General features: G+C 52.5%; 1 pseudogene; it reads left to right on the forward strand.

Moving 5' to 3' along the window:
• Positions 1-8779: 8779 nt before the first annotated feature.
• Positions 8780-23604, forward strand: part of LOC138564643 (zinc finger protein 729-like) — a 325173-nt pseudogene continuing 310348 nt past the window's right edge.

Below are 23604 nucleotides of genomic sequence, written 5' to 3' on the forward strand. Positions count from 1 at the left end.
TGTGTGTGGAGGAGCAGGGGGTGTGCTTTGCTCTGTAGAGGAGCAGGGGGTGTGCTGTGTGTGGAGGAGCAGGGGATGTGCTGTGTGTGGAGGAGCAGGGGGTGCTGTGTGTAGAGGAGCAGGGGGTGTGCTGTGTGTGGAGGAGCAGGGGGTGTGCTGTGCTGTGTGTGGGGGAGCAGGGGGTGTGCTGTGCTGTGTGTGGAGGAGCAGGGGGTGTGCTGTGCTGTGTGTGGAGGAGCAGGGGAGGTGCTGTGCTGTGTGTGGAGGAGCAGGGGTGTGTGCTATGCTCTGTAGAGGAGCAGGGGATGTGCTGTGTGTGGAGGAGCAGGGGATGTGCTGTGTGTGGAGGAGCAGGGGGTGTGCTGTGCTGTGTGTGGAGGAGCAGGGGAGGTGCTGTGCTGTGTGTGGAGGAGCAGGGGTGTGTGCTATGCTCTGTAGAGGAGCAGGGGATGTGCTGTGTGTGGAGGAGCAGGGGGTGTGCTTTGCTCTGTAGAGGAGCAGGGGGTGTGCTGTGTGTGGAGGAGCAGGGGATGTGCTGTGTGTGGAGGAGCAGGGGGTGCTGTGTGTAGAGGAGCAGGGGGTGCTGTGTGTGGAGGAGCAGGGAGTGTGCTGTGCTGTGTGTGGGGGAGCAGGGGGTGTGCTGTGCTGTGTGTGGAGGAGCAGGGGGTGTGCTGTGCTGTGTGTGGAGGAGCAGGGGAGGTGCTGTGCTGTGTGTGGAGGAGCAGGGGGTGTGCTGTGTGTGGAGGAGCAGGGGGTGTGCTGTGTGTGGAGGAGCAGGGGGTGTGCTGTGTGTAGAGGAGCAGGGTGTGTGCTGTGTATGGGAGAGCAGGGGATGTGCTGTGTGTGGAGGAGCAGGGGAGGTGCTGTGTGTGGAGGTGCAGGGGAGGTGCTGTGTGTGTGGAGGAGCAGGGGAGGTGCTGTGCTGTGTTTGGAGGAGCAGGGGAGGTGCTGTGCTGTGTGTGTGGAGGAGCAGGGGAGGTGCTGTGCTGTGTGTGTGGAGGAGCAGGGGAGGTGCTGTGCTGTGTGTGTGGAGGAGCAGGGGAGGTGCTGTGCTGTGTGTGGAGGAGCAAGGGGTGTGCTGTGTGTGGAGGAGCAGGGGGTGTGCTGTGTGTAGAGGAGCAGGGTGTGTGCTGTGTATGGGAGAGCAGGGGATGTGCTGTGTGTGGAGGAGCAGGGGAGGTGCTGTGTGTGGAGGTGCAGGGGATGTGCTGTGTGTGTGGAGGAGCAGGGGAGGTGCTGTGCTGTGTGTGGAGGAGCAGGGGGTGTGCTGTGCTGTGTGTGTGGAGGAGCAGGGGAGGTGCTGTGCTGTGTGTGTGGAGGAGCAGGGGATGTGCTGTGCTGTGTGTGGAGGAGCAGGGGGTGTGCTGTGTGTAGAGGAGCAGGGGGTGTGCTGTGTGTGGAGGAGCAGGGGTGTGTGCTATGCTCTGTAGAGGAGCAGGGGATGTGCTGTGTGTGGAGGAGCAGGGGTGTGCTTTGCTCTGTAGAGGAGCAGGGGGTGTGCTGTGTGTGGAGGAGCAGGGGATGTGCTGTGTGTGGAGGAGCAGGGGATGTGCTGTGTGTGGAGGAGCAGGGGGTGCTGTGTGTAGAGGAGCAGGGGGTGCTGTGTGTAGAGGAGCAGGGGGTGTGCTGTGTGTGGAGGAGCAGGGGGTGTGCTGTGCTGTGTGTGGGGGAGCAGGGGGTGTGCTGTGCTGTGTGTGGAGGAGCAGGGTGTGTGCTGTGCTGTGTGTGGAGGAGCAGGGGAGGTGCTGTGCTGTGTGTGGAGGAGCAGGGGAGGTGCTGTGCTGTGTGTGTGGAGGAGCAGGGGAGGTGTTGTGCTGTGTGTGTGGAGGAGCAGGGGAGGTGCTGTGCTGTGTGTGTGGAGGAGCAGGGGAGGTGCTGTGTGTGGAGGAGCAGGGGAGGTGCTGTGTGTGGAGGAGCAGGGGGTGTGCTGTGCTGTGTGTGGAGGAGCAGGGGGTGCTGTGTGTAGAGGAGCAGGGGGTGCTGTGTGTAGAGGAGCAGGGGGTGTGCTGTGTGTGTGGAGGAGCAGGGGGTGTGCTGTGTGTGTGGAGGAGCAGGGGAGGTGCTGTGCTGTGTGTGTGGAGGAGCAGGGGAGGTGCTGTGCTGTGTGTGTGGAGGAGCAGGGGAGGTGCTGTGCTGTGTGTGTGGAGGAGCAGGGGAGGTGCTGTGCTGTGTGTGTGGAGGAGCAGGGGAGGTGCTGTGCTGTGTGTGTGGAGGAGCAGGGGAGGTGCTGTGCTGTGTGTGGAGGAGCAGGGGGTGTGCTGTGCTGTGTGTGGAGGAGCAGGGGGTGTGCTGTGTGTGGAGGAGCAGGGGGTGTGCTGTGTGTGGAGGAGCAGGGGGTGTGTGCTATGCTCTGTAGAGGAGCAGGGGGTGTGTGCTATGCTCTGTAGAGGAGCAGGGTGTGCGTGCTATGCTCTGTAGATGAGCAGGGTGTGTGTGCTATGCTCTGTAGAGGAGCAGGGGTGTGCTGTGTATGGGAGAGCAGGGGATGTGCTGTGCTGTGTGTAGAGGAGCATGGGATGTGTGTGCTGTGTGTAGAGGAGCAGGGGGTGCTGTGTGTAGAGGAGCAGGGGGTGTGCTGTGTGTGGAGGAGCAGGGGGTGTGCTGTGCTGTGTGTGGGGGAGCAGGGGTTGTGTTGTGCTGTGTGTGGAGGAGCAGGGGGTGTGCTGTGTGTGGAGGAGCAGGGGAGGTGCTGTGCTGTGTGTGGAGGAGCAGGGGAGGTGCTCTGCTGTGTGTGTGGAGGAGCAGGGGAGGTGCTGTGTGTGGAGGAGCAGGGGGCGTGCTGTGCTGTGTGTAGAGGAGCAGGGGGTGCTGTGTGTAGAGGAGCAGGGGGTGTGGTGTGTGTGTGGAGGAGCAGGGGGTGTGGTGTGTGTGTGGAGGAGCAGGGGAGGTGCTGTGCTGTGTGTGTGGAGGAGCAGGGGAGGTGCTGTGCTGTGTGTGTGGAGGAGCAGGGGAGGTGCTGTGCTGTGTGTGTGGAGGATCAGGGGAGGTGCTGTGTGTGTGGAGGAGCAGGGGGTGTGCTGTGCTGTGTGTGGAGGAGCAGGGGGTGTGCTGTGCTGTGTGTGGAGGAGCAGGGGGTGTGCTGTGTGTGGAGGAGCAGGGGGTGTGTGCTATGCTCTGTAGAGGAGCAGGGTGTGTGTGCTATGCTCTGTAGAGGAGCAGGGGGTGTGTGCTATGCTCTGTAGAGGAGCAGGGGGTGTGTGCTATGCTCTGTAGAGGAGCAGGGTGTGTGTGCTATGCTCTGTAGAGGAGCAGGGGTGTGCTGTGTATGGGAGAGCAGGGGATGTGCTGTGCTGTGTGTAGAGGAGCATGGGATGTGTGTGCTGTGTGTAGAGGAGCAGGGGATGTGCTGTGTGTAGAGGAGCAGGGGATGTGCTGTGCTGTGTGTAGAGGAGCAGGGGATGTGCTGTGCTGTGTGTAGAGGAGCAGGGGATGTGCTGTGCTGTGTGTGGAGGAGCAGGGTGTGTGCTATGCTCTGTAGAGGAGCAGGGGTGTGCTGTGCTGTGTGTAGAGTAGCAGGGGGTGTGCTTTGCTCTGTAGAGTAGCAGGGGATGTGCTGTGTGTAGAGGAGCAGGGGGTGCTGTGTGTAGAGGAGCAGGGTGTGTGCTGTGTATGGGAGAGCAGGGGATGTGCTGTGTATGGGAGAGCAGGGGATGTGCTCTGTGTGGAGGAGCAGGGGGTGTGCTGTGCTCTGTGTGGAGGAGCAGGGGGTGTGCTGTGCTCTGTGTGGAGGAGCAGGGGATGTGCTGTGTGTGGAGGAGCAGGGGATGTGCTGTGTGTAGAGGAGCAGGGGATGTGCTGTGTGTAGAGGAGCAGGGTGTGTGCTGTGTGTGGAGGAGCAGGGGGTGTGCTGTGCTCTGTGTGGAGGAGCAGGGGGTGTGCTGTGCTCTGTGTGGAGGAGCAGGGGATGTGCTGTGTGTAGAGGAGCAGGGGGTGTGCTGTGCTCTGTGTGGAGGAGCAGGGGATGTGCTGTGTGTAGAGGAGCAGGGGATGTGCTGTGTGTAGAGGAGCAGGGGGTGCTGTGTGTAGAGGAGCAGGGTGTGTGCTGTGTATGGGAGAGCAGGGGATGTGCTCTGTGTGGAGGAGCAGGGGGTGTGCTGTGCTCTGTTTGGAGGAGCAGGGGATGTGCTGTGTGTAGAGGAGCAGGGGGTGCTGTGTGTAGAGGAGCAGGGTGTGTGTGCTATGCTCTGTAGAGGAGCAGGGGTGTGCTGTGTGTAGAGGAGCAGGGGATGTGCTGTGCTGTGTGTAGAGGAGCATGGGATGTGCTGTGCTGTGTGTGGAGGAGCAGGGGGTGTGCTGTGTGTGGAGGAGCAGGGGTGTGCTGTGCTGTGTGTGGGGGAGCAGGGGAGGTGCTGTGTGTGGAGGAGCAGGGGTGTGTGCTTTGCTCTGTAGAGGAGCAGGGGTGTGCTGTGTATGGGAGAGCAGGGGATGTGCTGTGCTGTGTATGGGAGAGCAGGGGGTGTGCTGTGTATGGGAGAGCAGGGGGTGTGCTGTGTATGGGAGAGCAGGGGGGACTGTGGAAGAACAGGAGGGGAAGTGTGGGGGAGAGAGCAGGGGGGTTGTGTGGGGGGGGCAGGTGTAACTTGTGTGTGGGAGAGCAGTGGAGCATGTATGGTGGGAGAGCAGGGATGTGTGTGTGTGTGTGTGTGTGTGCGCGTGTCCATCCGTCCAGCAGGTGGTGTGCTGTGTATGGCAGAGCAGGAGGGGAAATGTGGGGGAGAGAGCAGGGGGGTTGTGGGGGGGAGCAGGTGTGACCTGTGTGTGGGAGAGCGGGGGAGCATGAAGGGGGGGAAGAGCAGGGGTGTGTGCTCTGTGTGTGGGACCAGCAGGTTGTGTGCTATGTATAGGGCCAGCAGGGGTTGTGCTGTGTACGGCAGAGCGGGGGGGGGCTGTGGGAGAACAGGAGGGGAAGTGTGGGGTAGAGAATAGGGGGGTTCTGTTGCCAGGAGCTGGTGTGACCTTTGTGTAGGGGAGCATGTAGGGTGGGAGAGCAGGTGTGTGTGCTGTGTGTGTGGGGTCAGCAGGGTGTGTGCTATGTGTGTAGGGCCAGCAGGGGGAAGTGTGGGAGAGAGAGCAGGGGGGTTGTGTGGGGGGAGCAGGTCTGACTGTGTGGGAGAGCAGGGGAGCATGTAGGGGGGAGAGAAGGGGCGTGTGCTGTTGTGCTGTGTGTGTGGGGCCAGCATGGGGGACTGTGGGAGACAGGAGGGGAAGTGTGGGGGAGAGAGCGTGGGGTTATGTGGGGGGGAGCAGGTGTGACCTGTGTGTGGAAGAGCAGGGGAGCATGTAGGGGGGAGAGCAGGAGTGTGTGCTGTGTGTGGGGGGGCAGCAGGGTGTGTGCTATGTGTAGGGCCAGCAGGGGTGTGCTGTGTATGGCAGAGCAATGGGGACTGTGGGTGAACAGGAGGGGAAGTGTGGGGGAGAGGGCAGGGGGGTTGTGTGGGGGTGAGCAGGTGTGACCTGTGTGTGGGAGAGCAGGGGAGCATGTAGGGTGGGAAAGAAGGGGTGTGTGCTGTGTGTGTGGGGCCAGCAGTGTGTGTGTTATGTGTAGGGCCAGCATGGGGTGTGCTGTGTATGGCAGAGCAGGTGGGATTGTGGGAGAACAGGAGGGGTAATGTGGGGGAGAGAGCAGGGGGGTTGTTTGGGGGGAGTAGGTGTGACCTGTGAGTGGGAGAGCAGGGGAGCATGTAGGGTGGGAGAGTAGGGGTGTGTGCTGTGTGTGTGTGTGTGGCCAGCAGGGTGTGTGCTATGTGTAGGGCCAGCAGGGGGTGTGCTGTGTATGGTAGAGCAGGGGGAACTGTGTGGGAGAACAGGAGGGGAAGTGTGGGGGAGAGAGCAGGCGGTTGTGTGGGGGGGAGCAGGTGTGGCCTGTGTGTGGGAGAGCAGGGGAGCATGTAGGATGGGAGAGCAGGGGTGTGTACTGTGTGTGTACGGCCAGCAGGGGGTGTGTTGTGTATGACAGAGCAGGTGGGACTGTGGGAGAACAGGAGGGGTAATGTGGGGAAGAGAGCAGGGGGGATGTTTGGGGGAGTAGGTGTGACCTGTGTGTGGGAGAGCAGGGGAGCATGTAGGGTGGGAGAGCAGGAGTGTGTGCTGTGTGTGTGTGTGTGTCCAGCAGGGTGTGTGTTATGTGTAGGGCCAGCAGTGGGGACTGTGGGAGAACAGGAGTGGAAGTGTGGGGGAGAAAGCAGGGGGGGGTATGTGGGGGGAGCAGGTGTGGCCTGTGTGTGGGAGAGCAGAGGAGCATGAAGGGGGTAGAGCCGGTGTGTGCGCTATGTGTGTAGGGCCAGCAGGGGGCGTGCTGTGTATGGCAGAGCAGGTGGGACTGTGGGAGAACAGGAGGGGTAATGTGGGGAAGAGAGCAGGGGGGTTGTTTGGGGGGATCAGGTTTGACCTGTGTGTGGGAGAGCAGGGGAGCATGTATGGTGGAGGAGCAGTGGTGTGTGCTGTGTGTGTGGGGCCAGCAGGGTGTGTGCTATATGCAGGGCCAGCAGGGAGGACTGTGGGAGAACAGGAGTGCAATTGTGGGGGAGAGAGCAGGGGGGTTGTGTGGGGGGGAGGTGTGGCCTGTGTGTGGGAGAGCAGACGAGCATGTAGGGGGGAGAGCAGGTGTGTGTGCTATGTATAGGGCCAGCAGGGGGTGTGCTGTGTATGGCTAAGCAGGGGGAACTGTGTGGGAGAACAGGAAGTGTGGGGGGGAGCAGGGGAGCATGTAGGGTGGGTGAGCAGAGGTGTGTTGTATGTGTGGGGCCTGCAGGGTGTGTGCTATGTGGGAGAACAGGAGGGGAAGTGTTGGGGAGAGAGCAGGTGGGTTGTGTGGGGGGATCAGGTTTGACCTGTGTGTGGGAGAGCAGGGGAGCATGTATGGTGGGGGAGCAGTGGTGTGTGCTGTGCGTGTGGGGCCAGCAGGGGGTGTGCTGTGTATGGCTGAGCAGGGGGAGCTAAGTGGGAGAACAGGAGGGGAAGTGTGGGGGAGAGCAAAGGGGGTTCTGTGGGGGGGGGAGCAGGTGTGACCTGTGCGTGGGAGAGCAGGGGAGCATGTAGGGGGGGAGCAGGGGTGTGTGCTGTGTGTGGAGACAGCAGGGTGTGTGCTGTGTGTAGGGCCAGCGGGGGGTGTGCTGTGTATGGCAGAGCAGGGGGGACTGTGGGAGAACAGGAGGGGAAGCGTGGGGGAGAGAGCAGGGGGGTTGTGTGGGGGGGAGCAGGTGTGACCTGTGTGTGGGAGAGCAGGGGAGCATGTAGGGTGGGAGAGCAGGGGTGTGTGCTGTGTGTGTGGGGCCAGCAGGTTGTGTGCTATGTGTAGGGCCAGCAGGGGCTGTACTGTGTATGGCAGAGCAGGAGGGACTGTGGGAGAACAGGAGGGGAAGTGTGGGGCAGAGAGCAGGGGGGGTTGTGTGGGGGGAGCAGGTGTGACCTGTGTGTGGGAGAGTGGGGGAGCATGTAGGGTGGGAGAGCAGGGTGTGTACTGTGTGTGTGGGGCCAGCAGGGGGTGTGCTGTGAATGGCAGAGCAGGGGGGACTGTGGGAGAACAGGAGAGGGAATCTCGGTGAGGAGGCCCCGGCAGGGGCGTCTATTCAACCCCTTATTTGCAGGACAAAAAAATGAGATCATCCCTGCCAATGAAAAGTTTAGGTTTTAACCATTTTTCCTGGAATAGAAGAATATCATGAATTTTAATTGTGTATTAGTCAAGAGAGTATTCCAGGAAGATACCCAGATGAAAATGAATTGACCGTTTTCTCATAGTGTTGGTTTAGAGTCTTTTTTTGTATATTGTAACAGTGTTGTAATCGCTGACCAAGTGGGGGTTTCAATAGCTTTGGTATGAACAGAAGTTATTGCCACTGCTGACTGACTATGCTTTGTTGTAATCATCTGACCCGTCAGCGGTGTATACACTTACACCCAACCTGAATGTGTAGGTTCTCATTTCCTGAGAGGCCGTTGTTCATCGGTGGAGTCGGCACATGAAACCTATGAGTCTCATAGCCCATGATGAGCCGCTTCTAGAAGTAGGGTCTTCAGCCAGGTCTGCAGTAAAATGAGTGTTCTTTATGTTGGCTGTATTCGATCCTGTGGACGGGCAGATTCAGAAGTGCTATTTATCTGTTGGATGATGTGCTCTCTCTCTCTCTCTCTCTCTCTCTCTCTCTCTCTCTCTCTCTCTCAGGTTCACTACCACGAGGATACACATTATGTTATACTGATAAAGTAGCAATTCAGCGCAGGTACACAGGGCGCCTAGAAGATAACTCACTCGTCATGGAAACTGCAGCAGTCTGTGCGCTCTGTGAAGCTTAAGGAATCGATTAATCATCTGCATTGGGTTTGTCGGAATCATGGACCAGGTGAAGAGTGACTCATGGGATCTTTCTGCAGGACATTGTGAGGGGCCCATGGACTGGGTGAAGATTGAAGTAGGTGAGGAGACCACGGCCGAGAATCAGGAGGACACCATGAGATATGCGAAGACTGAGGGAGGCGAGGAACCTTTAACCAAGAGTCCACAGGGCTCCATGGACTTGGTGAAGATCCAAGTATGGGAGGGGTCTTCTCCCAGGGATCTCGAGGACCTGACGGACCAGGGGAAGGTTGAACGAGATCAGCCATCTGCGCCATATCATCCTGACGCCGTAGAATGGGTAAAGATTGAAGTGGGCACAGAGCCATCTGCTCAGGATCACCAGGACTGGTGTCACCCTGTGAAAATTGAAAGGGAGGAACTCTCTACCTACTATCGTGAGAACCCTGTAAACGAGTTGAACACTAAAGACTGGGAAGAAACCTCTCACACTAAATATCCAGATTTCCTTAAAGTCATGCCCCTTGAAGATGTGGTCAAGCAACCATTTGCCAATGAACATGAGGATCCTGGCAAAGGAGGGAAGATTGAAGGCTCAGCCTCAGGTATGGATTATACTCAGTTCATTAAAAAATTAATGTTTTATGTAATGAGGTTAGAATGATGGCACGTGCATGGACCTCCTGCGCGTCCTCATGTGCTGGCATGAGCATGGACCTCCTGAGCGTCCTCATGTGCTGGCATGAGCATGGACCTCCTGAGCGTCCTCATGTGCTGGCATGAGCAGGCCTCCTGAGTTCTGGGTCCCTTCTGGTCCAGAATCCTTGTGCATCTAAATGAGGAGGTTTTACCAGGCAGTGAGCCAACTAAACCTGAGTTAACGAACATGAATAAAAGACATTATTCCAAAAACTACTTTCAATTTGAAACTCCACGTAAATGACCAGTCTCCACAAAACAGTACACACACGGATTGCTAACCATATTCCAGTACTGGGGGTCACAGAGCTGCCTGGGGCCAAGTAGGATGCTGAGACCATGGATTTTAGTTCAACACATTGGGGGTCATTACGACCCAGGCTTTAACCATGGTGCTATTAGCGCCATGGTTGACGCCGGTATTTTAACGATTGCGCCATGGTGGATGGCGGAATTACCGCCCCATTCCAAGATTGGCGGGGCGGTAATTCCCCATTCACCATTGGTCCTTCCCCATTCCCATTTTTGCCCCCATAAGGCTCAATGGGAATGGAGAAGGCGGTAATTACTGTACCACAAATTGCGGTACCATAATTACCTCCAAGGTCCCTTTGCGGGTCCAATCCTTAACGGCTGGTAAAACCAGCCATTAAGGTAGGGACCCACAAAGGGACCTCGTAATTAGGCGGTAAGGGGTTAACGGCGCCGCCACCTTTTACGGCGCCGTTAACCCCTTACCACCCGGGTCGTAATGAGGCCCATTTAGGGAAATATTTACAAAGAAGGGTCAAATTAAAGTAAAGCAAATCTTCTAAATCCCCAAATGTCCTAATGGTTCTTTGTGCTTAACCAGGACTGTCTACCCCCACACGGTCCCCCAATGAACTGGTGCCATACACACCAACCCAAGAGATATGTAATTCAGTGTTCTTGCTTCAGCAATGTGCATCAAGGAGCACTGGGATATGTCTAAAAGACACATAAAGCATCATGGGGTACATATGAGGGACAACAAGTTATCATTTGTTCCTCATAATCAGGTTCACATTTGAGACACTCAAGGTGGTCATGGGGGTCGAAATTAAGATTGGATAAGCAGGTGGAAAAAGCTGCTCCTGGGTGTCTAGAATGAAGCAGTGACCATTCTGCAAATCTGAGTTCCACGTAGTGAACAGAGGATAGCACAGGGGCAAGGCGCTGGTCTTGGAAGCAAGACCACGCAGAGCAACAGAGGTTTGAATTCCGGATCCGTGCTTAGAAACAGAACTCTGGTATTAAGCACATTATAAAAAAACAATTAAATGAATGAAGACACATAAATAAGATGCAAACCTATCATTGTGTCCATGATTTATAATTAAATGTCACATAGATGTGTCCTCATTTTGGTCTTTCCCACACTCTTCACATAGGGGTGTGTGTGTGTGTGTGTGTGTGAGCTCCTGGTAAGTATTGGTGTCAAGCTAACCAGGTTCTTCTAGGCTCCAAGTAGGAGTTAAATGGCAACCCGCTCTCCTGGATTGTGAACCCTGGACACGTGATGTACTAGTTCCCCATTTCCCATGGGAATCTCCTGCTCACAGGGTGATGGCTGATAACCAGGTGCTACTTTAACTCCCGCTCATTGAATCTTCGCTCCCTGAAGGACAATTTTCTTTCTTGTCATATGTCCCACCATCGTCATCAGATGCTCTCACCCGCTCCTCTTCTATATGGAATCGGCCGAAATGACCGACTCCAATTTACCGACCCCACCAAAACGCCTAAAATACATCAAAGTTTGAATCTTTTGTGGTATGTATGTTTTGGTAGGGTAGGTAAATTAAGATCACATTTACTTATTACATTTGTTATAGTTACAGACATTGGGTAGATACAATCTTAATATTTAAACAGAAACAAAAAAACACATTTGAAAAAAACAATACATACATTTTATATACAATTGATGGGGGTTCTAGTCAGTGAGGGCGTGGGTCATAGTAGTCATTATTATTGCTTGAAAAGCCAAGTTTTCAGTGATTTCTTTTTAATTGGGGGGGGTAGGACGTTTCGTTCTCGATATTAGTAGGTAGGGTATTACAATGTCTGTGAGACAGTACTTTAAAGCTACTGCGCCCTGCCTTTTCTCTTTTGTATCTTGGGATTTCGAGGTTTGCATTATTATTGGATCTGAGAGGTCTAGTGTGGTTTTTCTTCATGACTGTATTAATGAGGTATTTGGGAGCTTTGTTGGCGATACATTTATGTGTGGTACTTAGGGTTTTGAATAGTATACTAGCTTTAATAGGGAGCCAATGGTTGTCTCTCCTGATGTTTGAGATGTGTTCAGATTTTTTTTTATGCCTAATGCAGCTCGGAGGGCTTTATTTTGCATAAATTGGAGTTTGGCTATATTAGTCTTGGAGGTACCAAGGAAGAGGATATTGCAGTAATCGAGCTTGGAGAGTATGAGCGCTCCTGCTAGTGTAACACAGTTATAAGCTGTGAGGAATTTGCGACTAAGGGAGAAGAGTTTTGATGCGGATGAGGCTTGGGTGTTGACTTGTTTAGCCATTGTTAGTGTGGCATCTAGGTAGACACAGAAGACCTCATCACGAGTTTGGCTGTAGCCCTTAAAACCAGCGGTAGCACTGTTAATGCCAGATTTAAGGGTCTGCCAAATCACGGCTTCGGCTGATTTCCCCCCAGCTCTGAGCTGGGGGGAAATCTGCCGAGATTTAGCCGATTTTCGGTGCATTTACTGCTGGCGGGAAATCCGCCGGTGGTAAAAGCGCAAAATTTCCCCGAATGGGCTCAATGGGGGATGGGGATTTCCCGTTCCGCCAAACCCATGATCCGGCGCTAATAGCGCCGATGGGTTTGGCGGTAGGGCTAATGACGCCAGCGCTATTATCGCCGGCGTTACTGCCCAACTCGTGATGAGGCCCAGAGTGTCTTGACTTGTTTGAGCTCCGGGACAGTAGTGCCATCGATGATGAAGGATGTGTAGTAGGCAGGCTGTACAGTGTCTTTTTTGGAGGATGATCCTAGTATAAGTAGCTCTGTTTTGTTGTCGTTGAGACATAGGCTGTTATTAGCCATCCAGCTTTGGATTAGTGAGTAGATTTTGTTGATGAGCAGTGAATCTTGCTTGTGGTTAGCTGTTAGTGGGATGAGGATCTGGGTGTCATCTGCAAAAATAGTGTAGATGACACCCATGGCATCCAGAGCTGCAAAGAGCAGCTTGGTGTAAGCGTTGTAGAGAGTAGGGGATGGGCATGATCCTTGCGGGACAACTAGAGAAACTGGTATGGGGTCTGCTGATTCTTTACCGATGGATACTCATGAGGTCCTATCTGCTAGGAAAGATTTGATCCAGTCAGTGGCGTCGTTGGACAGGTTAACGTTATTGGCTAGAGTGGCACAGAGATTGTCGTGGTCAACCAAGTCGAAGGCCGCCGAGAGATCTAGTAACATTAGTATGAATAGGTTTCCTTCTTCTCTGGTGGCATCCATTTGGATTTTTAAATCAAGAAGGGTTGTCTCCGTACTGTGGTTGGGGCGGAATCCTGACTGTCGGCCCCCCAGTAGATGGTGGTGTTCTAGGTGGTTTTGTATTTGAGAGTATGCTATTTTGTCAATTATTTTCAGGAGAAATGGGACTGTAGTTATTGGTCGGTAGTTGGTGGGGATTGAGGGATACAGGCTGTTTTTTTTAGGAGGGGTGTGACCCAAGATTTTTGGATTCTGTTAGGGACTGTGTTTGAGTTGAAGGAGGCGTTGACCGATTCGGTAATGATGGGTGATAGAGTGGGGGCACAGAGATTGACTCGGTGGGATGGGAATTGGTCGTCTTTACAGTTCGAGGCTTAGAGTTTGGCTATTGTGTCTAGCACTTCTTTGTTTGAGACTGGGGTGAAGTGGAAAGGAGTGCACGGATGGGTGTTGGATGGGTTAGCTGTTATGGTAGGAAGTCATTTTTCTGCTAGGTGTGTTTTTTTTTTTTTTTGTTGTTTTTTTTACTCTCAATTTTGTTTTGTAGCAGCAGAATTTTTTAGGCTAATGCGTCTTGTATTGTAGTGCACCAGGCTTTACTGGCATTGTTGGGTACTGAGGATGGAGAACAGTTCTTTGCTGTCGGAGTTAGCATTGGTAATGCGATGGTTGAAGGCATTCGCTTTGTGGGCGATTATGACTGATTTGTAGTTTTTAATTGGCTGGTTCAGGGGCGTTGGTTTTTCTGTGTATGTGCTCTAGTGATCTTTTTTTACGTCTAAGGGACACTAGTTCTTCATTGAACCCGAAACAGGAGAGTTTGTCTGGTTTCTGTGTTTTGGTAACAATAGGGGCGAGTGAGTCAATAGTATAGGTAAGGCTTTGTTGGTAACACTCTGCTAGGTAGGCAGGGTTGTTTGTTTTAGGAATAATGTTAACTAAGGCTGTGCTCAGGGTGGGGGAGAGGTTGTTAGCAGAGAGCTTTTCGATATTTCTGGTTTCAAAGGACTCAGGAAATTTGGGGATGGTGTGGTCAGCGATGTTATATTCCATTGTAACTGATGACTAAGCGGTCTGACCAGTCTACGGGGAGGATGGAGTCGATAGCGATTTGAGAGTTGAGGGTGAGGATCCAGTCCAGAGTTCTACCTTTGGAGTGAGTGGGTTCATTGATCAACTGTGCGAAGTTCATATCTGACATAGCTGTGTGGAAGGCTGATGCTTCCAGATCTAGGGGATCCCTGTAGCCTAAGTTGATGTCTCCGAGGATGATGCATTTGGTGTTGGGTTTGATGAAGGGCGTTAGCAGTAGGGGGATGTCCAAATGAGGGTGTGAGTTTTTGTTTGGTGTCCTGTACACTACCAGGAAGTCAGTGGTGGTTTTGCGGTTGGGGGAGAGTTTAACTAGTAGGAGTCCATAGCCCTGTATTTGTTCCAGTGGACAGGCTCTGATTTGCAGTGAAGTTCTTGCTATTGGGGCAACTCCGCCTCCTTGGGTGTTGGTTCTATCTGTCCTGAAGATGCTATATCCTGGGGGGATAGCAAGGGCTAGGTTTGGGCCTGCAGCAGGATGTAGCCAGGTTTCGGTGACTGTCAGGTTGTCAAGTTGTTGATCTACAATGAGGTCCTGGATTTCTATAGCATGTGCTCCGAGGGAGCGTGTATTAATAAGTGCGCCTTTGACCTTGAGGGTAGCGTCTTGGTATGGTGTGATCCCTCGGTTGGGTGAATGGGTGGTGGTTTTGGTCTTTATTGATGGTTTGATGGGTTTTTTGGGGAAGTCTTTGAGTTGGGGATTCTTGGGGGTGGTGGTAAGTTTGGTACACGTATCTGTGGTAATGAACGGCTTGATAGCTTGGGGGAGTGTTTTGGTTCTAGCTCCAAGTCTGTTTAGTCTGGTGAGACCCAGAGTGGGTGTTGTCTTATTTTTGGTTGTAGTAGATAATGGGTATTTCGTTATGTTATTACTCGGACTTAGGAAGGTTGGTGCTGCTATCTTAGTGGCGTTGGTTAGAGTGATATTTTTGTGTGCAGTATGGAGGGGGAATGGGGGGGGATGGAGGGCAGGAAAGGGGTGGGGAAGGGAACAAAGGCTGTGGGAGTATCCCCGCAACATCCCGCTCACCATACTACACAGCCGCAGCTGAGCCAAAAAAGAAAAAAACCCTGCAGCGCCGGTTCCCGATCACAGACGTGAAAGGGAACCAGCGTTGCAGGGACACCACGCTTCGAGGTGAAAGGTAAGTAGGAGGTTGGGGGTGTGGGCAGGGGTTAGGTTTTGGGGTTGTTTTTTAAAAATGTGTTTATTTATAACTCAGCGTACAGTAACATTTACTTGTAACCTCTTTAAATGCATGTGGTAAGATATCACTTTATCCCACCCCCGATATCCCGGGTTGGGTTTTGTTCTCGGCCCTCATTCGGCCGGGCCAGGCGGCGAGTGTTTGCTGGTAGAATGGAGGGCTTTCACTATCAGGCGTGGCTTATAGGTCAGGGCCGGGTAGTTCTGGTCGTAGTCTTGCACTGGTGCCCAAATGTTTATAAATCGGTGGAGCAGGCCCACTTTGGCTGCCGTAACCTTTTCGTCTATTAGAATGTGTTAGGCAGAATCCTGTGCAGTTCCCTTAGGGAGCACTACAGAAGATTAAGACTACAGGTATATGCAATAAATCCCCTTTGGTATCAGTCTGTACCACAAAAATTTAGTTGGTAGCTGTGGCTAAGCAGTCAGACTTCTCTCAAGAGGGAGATGAGCAGTATTCAGGGTTTGCACAATAGGACTACAATACTATGGAATAAGGAAACACTGACCAAAGCTTTGTATCAAAAAGAATATATATATATTTATTTTACACACTCTGATGTTCACACACAAATCACTATTCTTAAAGTAAGTGAAAACAGTCTTGAAAAGTATACACAACTCCCTATTTCAATTGTAGACAAGTTTGAGCAAGAGTGAAAACTGAGCAAAACGGCACAGTGAAAACCAAGCAGAAATGGCACTGTAACAATTTCTCAAAAGGGAGGGAAAGGACAAGTTATACAGGGTTAGACTCTTTAACACACCAGCAACACTTCCCAAGTATATTGTGAACAAGTTAGGCAAGGCAGTACTTTAGCATATGCAATACTGAGGTGAAAACCGAGCAAAATGGCACTTCACAAGTTTAAAAAGAGGGAAGGAAAAAGTCATTATAAGAGTTAGGTGCACCAACACATTTCTAGGTGAGAAACAATCTAGAAAAGGCAGTTGTAACAGATTTAGCCAGAGTCAATAAGCCTGTGCCAGTGTCAATGGTACGAGGCAAAGTGCCCAGGTGCAAAATGTTCTAGTAGCTGCAGTCAAGTCTTTGTTAAACGATTCGAAAAGGTTGTTGCAGAAGGTGAAAGACAATGTTAGATGATAAGGGCGGCCAATCCAGTAGGTAAGTAAAGGATTTAAAACACCTTTAGCGATACCCCACGAAACGGGAGGCCTGGCGGAACAATGTACCTTAAAAGTGGAAGAGGCTCCTGCGGTGGCGGTTGTTCCTGCTGTTCGGGAGATCCAGCAGAGGAAGAGAGACCGTCATGGAGGAAGGTTCGAGTTACTGCACTGCCCAGGGATGAAACCAGCCGCGGTGCTGCCAAAACAAATAAAAAGTATGCTCCTTTAAATTGCAGTCCTGGTGGACGGGTCTATCCGGTCTCCTAGTGCTTGACACTGTCGATTTTGACCAAGGCAGGTCCTGGAAGGCGATTGGCGACCTGGTTGGCCCCATCAGCTCAAGGAAGAAGACTCTTGCAGAGGAAGATCTTCTTCTCAAATCGTTGGAGAAGAGTGGTGAGGATCTGCAGCAGGGCTTTGTTAGGCAGAAACCTGTGCAGTTCCCTCTGGGACCACTGCAAAAGATTTAGGACTACAGGTGTTTGGCAGTAAACCCACTTGGAAGCAGCCTGCACCACACAGATTCACTTGGTAGCTGTGGCTGAGCAGTCAGACTCCCCTCAAGAAGAGTTAGGCAGTATACAGAGTATTCACAATAGGTCAAGAGCACACAATAGAACAAGTAAACACTGACCAGGGCTTGGTGTAAAAGAGAGATAATTATTTATTTAAAAACCACATCTAGAAAAACACACAGGCACTAATAGTAAGCAATTCAAAAACACGGTCACTAAAAGATATACACTCCCTTAAAAGAATATTAGACAAGTCTTAAGTAAAGCCCCACTTATTTTCAGACAGCGGTGAGTGCTTAACGTAGATGGCACTCTAATAGTTCATTTTAAAAAGGGAGAGAAAAGCAGAGAACATATTGAAACAGATCCCAACACTTTTTCAAGAACACAACAAGGGAGGAAGGCAAAGTAAAACCGTGAAGTTAGAGTTCAAGAGGCCGGATCCAAACGAAATGTGTTCAAGGTCACACGGTTGCAGTGCACAAAAGTCTTGTAAAGATTCAAAAAGGAGTTGGACCACAGAAAGGGGCCAGTTAGAGGGTCAAGGCGGCCAGCCCAGTCCAGAAGGTTAAGGAGTTATTATTACCTTGTAGCAATCTTTAGAAAGGGAGGCCTGGCGGACACGGTACCTTAAAGTGGTGAGAACGCTCCAGCGGGGGCAGTTGTTCCTGGCAGCGGATGCAAGTCAGTGCTTCATCCGGGGGAAGAGAGGATCTCGTCGTGGAGGAAGACAGGAGTCTGTTGCACTGCCAGGGAAGAAACCAGCCGCAGAGTTTCTCAGGTACAAGGAGCGGTCCGGTGATTCGCGGTTCAGTGGTGAGTGGCTATCCGGCTGCCGGAGTGCTTGGCACAGGCAGTTCGACCACATACCGGGCTGGGGTGCGAAGAAAGAAAGGAAAACTGGTTGTGCCCACCAGTCAGGGGAAGAAGCCTCTCCAGCCGGGAGATCTTCTCTGTCGTCAGGAAGTGGTGAGTCGGTTCCGCAGGGCTCCACCGGTGGTGTCGTCGTGGTAGGTCGGCTCAGCTTCTCCCTCGTCGGATTCTCAAGTCCTGTGGCGACTTCTGAAGTTCCAGTCCCCAAAGCCCTGCTTTTATGCAGCATACCCCCATTCACTCAGCCTAGCTGTCAATCAAACATGGCCGGCTCACCACTTGGGCCAATTACACAAGAGTGTGACTTGAGTTACCAAGGTAACTCAGTCCAGGGTGCCTAAACCCCCTCCCACACCCCCTGTGGTACCCAGACAGAGTGGCACCACTTTTGGAGGCTTCTGTGGAGAAGCCCGCCAAAAAGTGGAACAAAGGGCTCGACTTGGGTTGGAGTCACAGAAGAGAACACAAATGTCATTTTTGAATCGAGTCTTGGCAAAAAATACCAACCGGAGAATTAATATTATTTAAATAAACCGGCGGTATGTTCGAGGCTATGAGAATTAAATAATTAAAGTTGGTAGCCTCGAACAATGGGAAAATCCCATAGGGAAATATTCGCGGTCGAATATAAAAAGTAGCTTCCACTGCCACCAGCCAAAACTCGATCAGGGGGGACGGAGACGTGCCCCCTCGACTAACAGACCCCGGAGCAATCGAATTGCCCCGACCAGTACGTCCACAATATGATGGTTTGTACTGGTTTCTGTTAATAATTTGGGACTAGTAAAGCCAATGGTGACTTTACATGGCCTGGGAGACAGTAGTCAGTCCCAGGGTATGGAGTCTATGGTGGGGTTTCACTATGACACCCCTGTGTTACTGCACGCAGGGTGCTGTGTAACACACATAGGAAAAACACATGAGACCCTATGGAGTAAAGGACCCCATAGCCCAGAAAACACATTACCAGTCAAAGGAACACCATAAATCATGTCCAAGAGTAGGAGAAAAAAAAGAGTCTCACTCTTGGCAGGAGGAAAAAACAAACTCCAGAAATCCAGCAAAGCCGCTGGGGGGCTCACTAGGTTAGGAAATTCAGCCTAAAGAGAGAATTCTCCCTAACAGGCTTCACCGGTGGTTCATTCGTCGCAGATGTCTTCAGCTTCTCTCCTCTTCGGTTCTTAGTTTCAGTGGCAATGTCTTGTCCTCCAGTCCTCAGGACCCTGCTTTATGCAGCAAGACCCCCATTCATACAGCCTAGTTGTCACTCACACGGTGGGGTGTCTCTCTTGGAGGGAGAACTCCCAAGCCTATCAGGGCAGAGTGCGACTTGGGTTGCGTAGACAACCCGTTCCAGGGTGCCTATTCCCCTCCCACACATCCTGTCTACCCCAGACTCAGTGGCGCCGAGAGGAGGGCTTCTGTGCAGAAGCCCGCCAAAAGAGTGAACAAAGGATCCCCGACCTGGGTTAGGATTACAGAGGAAGACACGAGAAAGAAATATGATTAAAGTTCTGTCAATAAAAACCTACCGGAGTAAAGTTAATATAAAAATAAACCGGCGGTATGTTAGAGCCTGTCAGTAAAAGTGGTAGCCTTGAACAATGGGAAAATCCCAAAGAGAAATATTTGCGGTCGAATATTTATGGTAGTAACCACTGCCACCAGCCAGAAACCTTTGAGAGAGGGACTGTACGGTACTCCCTCGAAAATAAACGTTAGGGAAAAACTATTAACCCTTACCAGTACTTCCATAGTAAGATGGGTTGTACTGGTTTAGTTAATAGGAATTGACTAGTAAAGTCAATGGGGACTTTACATGCCCTGGGAGACAGTCAGTCCCAGGTTATGGAGTCTATGTTTGGGGGTCTATATGACAACCCTGTGGTACGGCATGGAGGATGCTGTGTGCCACACATGTTAAAAAGGTGATTCCTATGAGGGTGAGAAAACCCCATGGACCAGAAGCACACAAGATAACCTAAAACACACACTAGCAATCTGTCTAAGAGTGGGAAAAAAGGGTCTCACTCTTAGCAGGAGAAAAAAACGAAACCCCTCAAATCCAGCAAAGCTGCTGGTGAACTCTACAGGTAAGGGAAATGAGCCTTTGAAGAGAAGTCTCCCTAACAGAATGTCCCAAAGTTTAACCCACCAGAGGGTCATCAGGGGCCCTTCCACAGACTTCCAGGTGCGGGCCACCGTCATTTTAGCAGCCAACAAGAATTGAGATACTAACGTTGCACTCATACCTGTTCTCGGGTAAGAGTCGGGGAGCGGAATCCCCAGGAGGACTTGCTCGGGGCTAGTAGTATTTCTACTTGGGTGATGTCCTTTATCGTGGCCAGGCATTGGGTCCAGAACTCTCTTACATGTGGAGGTAGGATCCTGGGAGGCCGCAGAGACGCCAGCAGTGAGGGTCCAATGCCGGCTGAAAGTGGTGAAGGCGTAGGGGGGGGGGGGGGCAGTACCTGTGCAAAAGCAATTTGTGGGCGCATTCCGGGTTAGTGATGCAGCGGGACGATGTGCGCCTTCTTGTCCAGATGTCCACCCATGTGTGGTCCTCTATAGCATGTCCTAGATCCGCCTCCCAATGAGTCATATAGGAAGGCCTGGTGTGGAAGGGGTCTTCCTGCAGTAGTTTATAGAGGGCCGAGATCTTCCCTCGAGCTGGCAGGTCAGTTACTGTGAGCTCTAGTGGGGCAGGGGCTCGTGTTGCTGCCGCTCGGGTCTGGGGGTGGCAGCACCAGTGCCTCAGTTGGGCGTAGGTAAATCTGTCAGTTTCCGCCAGATGGAAAGTCGCTTTGCATTGTTCGAAGGTAAGAGCGGTGTCCCCTCGAAGAGCTGCCCCATCGATTCCAGGCCTCCCGCTACCCAGTTCCTGAAGTTCGTTGGGTAGGCGCCCGGGGAAAAGGCTGGGATGAGGAAGATTGAGGAGAATGTACTCCGGTCCCCTGGGATACTTCTGTGTCTGCGGGCCCACTCCGAGGCCTTTAACGATTGTTTTGTAGAAGACAACACTCCTGACCAAACCCGGCGTAGTGCTGCAGGAATAAACGGAAGGAAGTGGATGGAGAGAGGAAGGTGGGATTGTTTAATCTCCACCCCTCTTTGGGCGCCCTGTGGCGATTCCCCATGCTTGGAAGTGGGCCAGCTGCGCTATATGATATTTACGGAGGTCTGGCACCCCCAGTCCTCCCAGTTTTGTGCTGGCCATCATGGTTCTTCAGGGGATCCGTGCTTTCTTGCCCCTCCAGATAAAGTCAATCATTTTCCTTTGGAGCCGCTGTAGGGGGGAAAGTGGGATTAAGGTTGGGAGGGAGGAGCAGGCGTAAAGGAAACAAGGGAGGAGCTTTGTTTTACATGTCATAATGCTGCCCAACAGAGAAATCTCCTGCGACTGCCAACGGTTAATGTCCTTTTCCAATTCCTCAAAGAGGAGTGGAAAGTTTGCCTGATAAATTTTCTTGGGGTGGGTGGGGATCTGGACCCCCGAATATGGGATAGATTGGGTGCTCCATTGGAACAGCCGTTGCTTCTCCAGGGCTGTATATTGTGTATATTTGTCTAAATTTATTATGCACTTACTGATTATTGTAACCTGTTTTCAAGAGTATGCGCCCGGTTGCCCCTGGGCCTGGTTTGCGCTTTACAAGTAAACTAAACTTCAAACTTCCTTCTCGCCTGGGGCCAGACCACTCCGAGAGCCATTGATTTTTGGAAGTTAATGGCGAATCCAGCTACACTCCCAAAACCCGGAGTTCGGTCAATGCCCACTCATGGAAGCCTTAATGTTTGTGATGGTTAACAACACGTCATCTGCGTAGAGCGCAATTTTATGTTGAGCAGGACCTATCTGCGGGCCGGAGATCTGAGGGTTTCGGCGAATTCGTTGGGTCAAAGGTTCCATGGCCAATGCAAAGAACAGCGGAGATAGTGGGCAACCCTGTCTTGTTCGCACGTGAGAGGGATCGAGTCCGACAGGCAGTAGTTGACTCTCAGCCGGGTCTTGGGGGCTTGATAGTTAGCTAGGACCATTTTCTTGAAGGTCGGGACGAAGCTAAAAGCCTCAAGGGTGAGATGCAAGTAAGTTCAATCCACTTTGTCAAAAACTGTGGTTGCGTCTAGCGCCAGCAGGGCAAGTTGTTGTCCTGGCTAGCGACCTCTATTGGGTCTAGTGCTCTGCGAATGTTGTCCTTTGTCGACCTGTGGTTTATGAACCCAGTTTGATCCGGGTCTATGATGCTCGGGAGAATAGGTGCAAGGCGATTGGCTAGAATCTTAGAGTATATATTGGTGTCCAGGTTCAATAGGGAGATGGGTCTGTACGAGCTATTGTCTTGGGGATCCTTTCTGGGCTTGAGGATGAGGACTGTGATGGACTCCTGCGTAGTCGGGGTCATACTTCCAGTGGCCGCAAATGTGTTGAAGAGACGCGTTAGGTGGGGGTCACTAATTGAGGGCGAAAGAGTTTATAGAATCGGGTGGAGAACCCATCAGGGCCTGGGGCTCTGGGTTTCAAGCTTTTTATGGCTACCTCCACTTCCTCGTTTGTGATAGGTGCTTTGAGTTCTTCCCTCGCCGTGGGTGTCAGGGGTGGGAGAGCCGCCTCTTGGATGTAGGATCGCTGTTCGTTTAGGTCCCTCGGGACTGCCGTCATTATCTCTGCCTGGTGAGCTACCGCCAGGCATAACGTCTCATGTTCCGTATAGTGGACTACTCCCTGTGCGTCCTGGAGTGCTGGGATGGTGTTTCTTTTCTTCTCTTTGGCCAGCTTATTTACCAGCAGTTTGTTAGCTTTGTTGTTATTGACGTAGTACCATTGTTTTGTTCTGGTCAGTATGTTTGCTGTGGCATCAGCATAGTGCGCCTCGAGCCTCTTTCTTGCCATCTGTAGGACCCTGTAGGATTTCGGCGACCAGCCCTTCTGTTTGTGAGTGGCCTCCGCCTCACGGACTTGTGCTTCCAAAACAGCGCGGGTCGTCTGCTTTTGTTTGTGGAACGCTACGCCTTGGGCGTTCAGTTCCATTCTAAGCACCGCTTTCATGGCGTCCCAGGTGTTGGCTGGGGAGGTGTCCTCGTCGCGGTTTTCAGCTAAGACGTTTTTTATTCTTGCGATGGAGTCTCTCACTGCCACGTTACCCAGGATAGGGTCATATAAGTTGCATCAGCGGCGAAGGGGAGGGTCTGGGTTGTGGGATCGCAGGGTGAGTGAGACTAGAGCGTGGTCAGAGAGGCTCCGGGGGCCAATAATATCGTCTGTGAAGGCCAAGATCTGGGGGGAGGTCAGCAGCAAGTCGATTCTAGAGAAGGTGCAGTGCACATACGAATAGAAGGGGAAGTCTTTCTCTTCCGGAGATAGCACTCTCCAGGTGTCCACAACGTTCAGCGTACGGAAAAGGTGGAGCAGGACCTTTGCCAACTTCAGGCCCCTCGATGTTGGAGAGAGGGATCTATCCTTGAGGGGGTCTGGGGCTCTGTTAAAGTCTCCTCCAATGACAACTTGCCCCTCGATGAAGTCTTGCCCCTTGATGAAGTCTTGATAGAACCCTTCCTGGTGCTTGTTCGGAGCGTAGGCTGAGATGAGGGTATAAAGTTGGCCCAGGATGACGCATTTGATTGCGATGAAGCGATGCTCCCGGCATTCAGGATGGTGAACTTTAGTTTTAGATGTGGGGGCTGGCTCTCCGAGCTCGTTTGCCGCGGGAGGGGGAATGGGGGGTAAAGTCAGCCATAGCTGTAAGAGGCTAGCTGCTTTGGGTTCTCCTGTGGCTGAGGTTTTTTAACTGGTCTCCAACGGGAGATACAAACTTCCAACTTCGGCGTCCAACGGGAGGCCCAAACTGTGACCAGGGGGACCGAATTTAAACTGTCGGTGCCTCCCCTAGCCACCCAGGCTAACTTCATTCTCCAAGGGTAACATGGTGACATCCACCTTGGAGGGGGGTATGGACCGCTTGGGGTCCGCAGCGGATTTAGGGAAGCTTTGGTGGTTCCAGCACTATATAGTTTTCCGAGGAGTCATTGATCGTCATTTGAGTTTGCGGTTCCTCTGCACTCTAGTCCAGGGGGGCGCGTCTCGGTTTGGGGGACGCGGCACCCGAAGCGGGACTTGTTCGGTCCGGGGGTGGGGGGGGGTGAGTCAGCAGCACCCTCAAGGGAGCCCGGGCGCAGGATTGATGCTGCTTCTTCTAGATGGCTGATGGTTCGTTGGGTGCCATTGTGTGAGAACTGCAGCGCTTTGGAGAATAGCCGCCGGTAGCGGATCTGCTGGTCTCGAAGGAAGAGTGTGAGTGGGCGCAGCATTCTGCGTT

The sequence above is a fragment of the Ambystoma mexicanum genome, chromosome 1p (genome assembly GCF_040938575.1).
Source record: "Ambystoma mexicanum isolate Mex_15411 chromosome 1p, UKY_AmexF1_1, whole genome shotgun sequence".
Taxonomy (NCBI): domain Eukaryota; kingdom Metazoa; phylum Chordata; class Amphibia; order Caudata; family Ambystomatidae; genus Ambystoma; species Ambystoma mexicanum.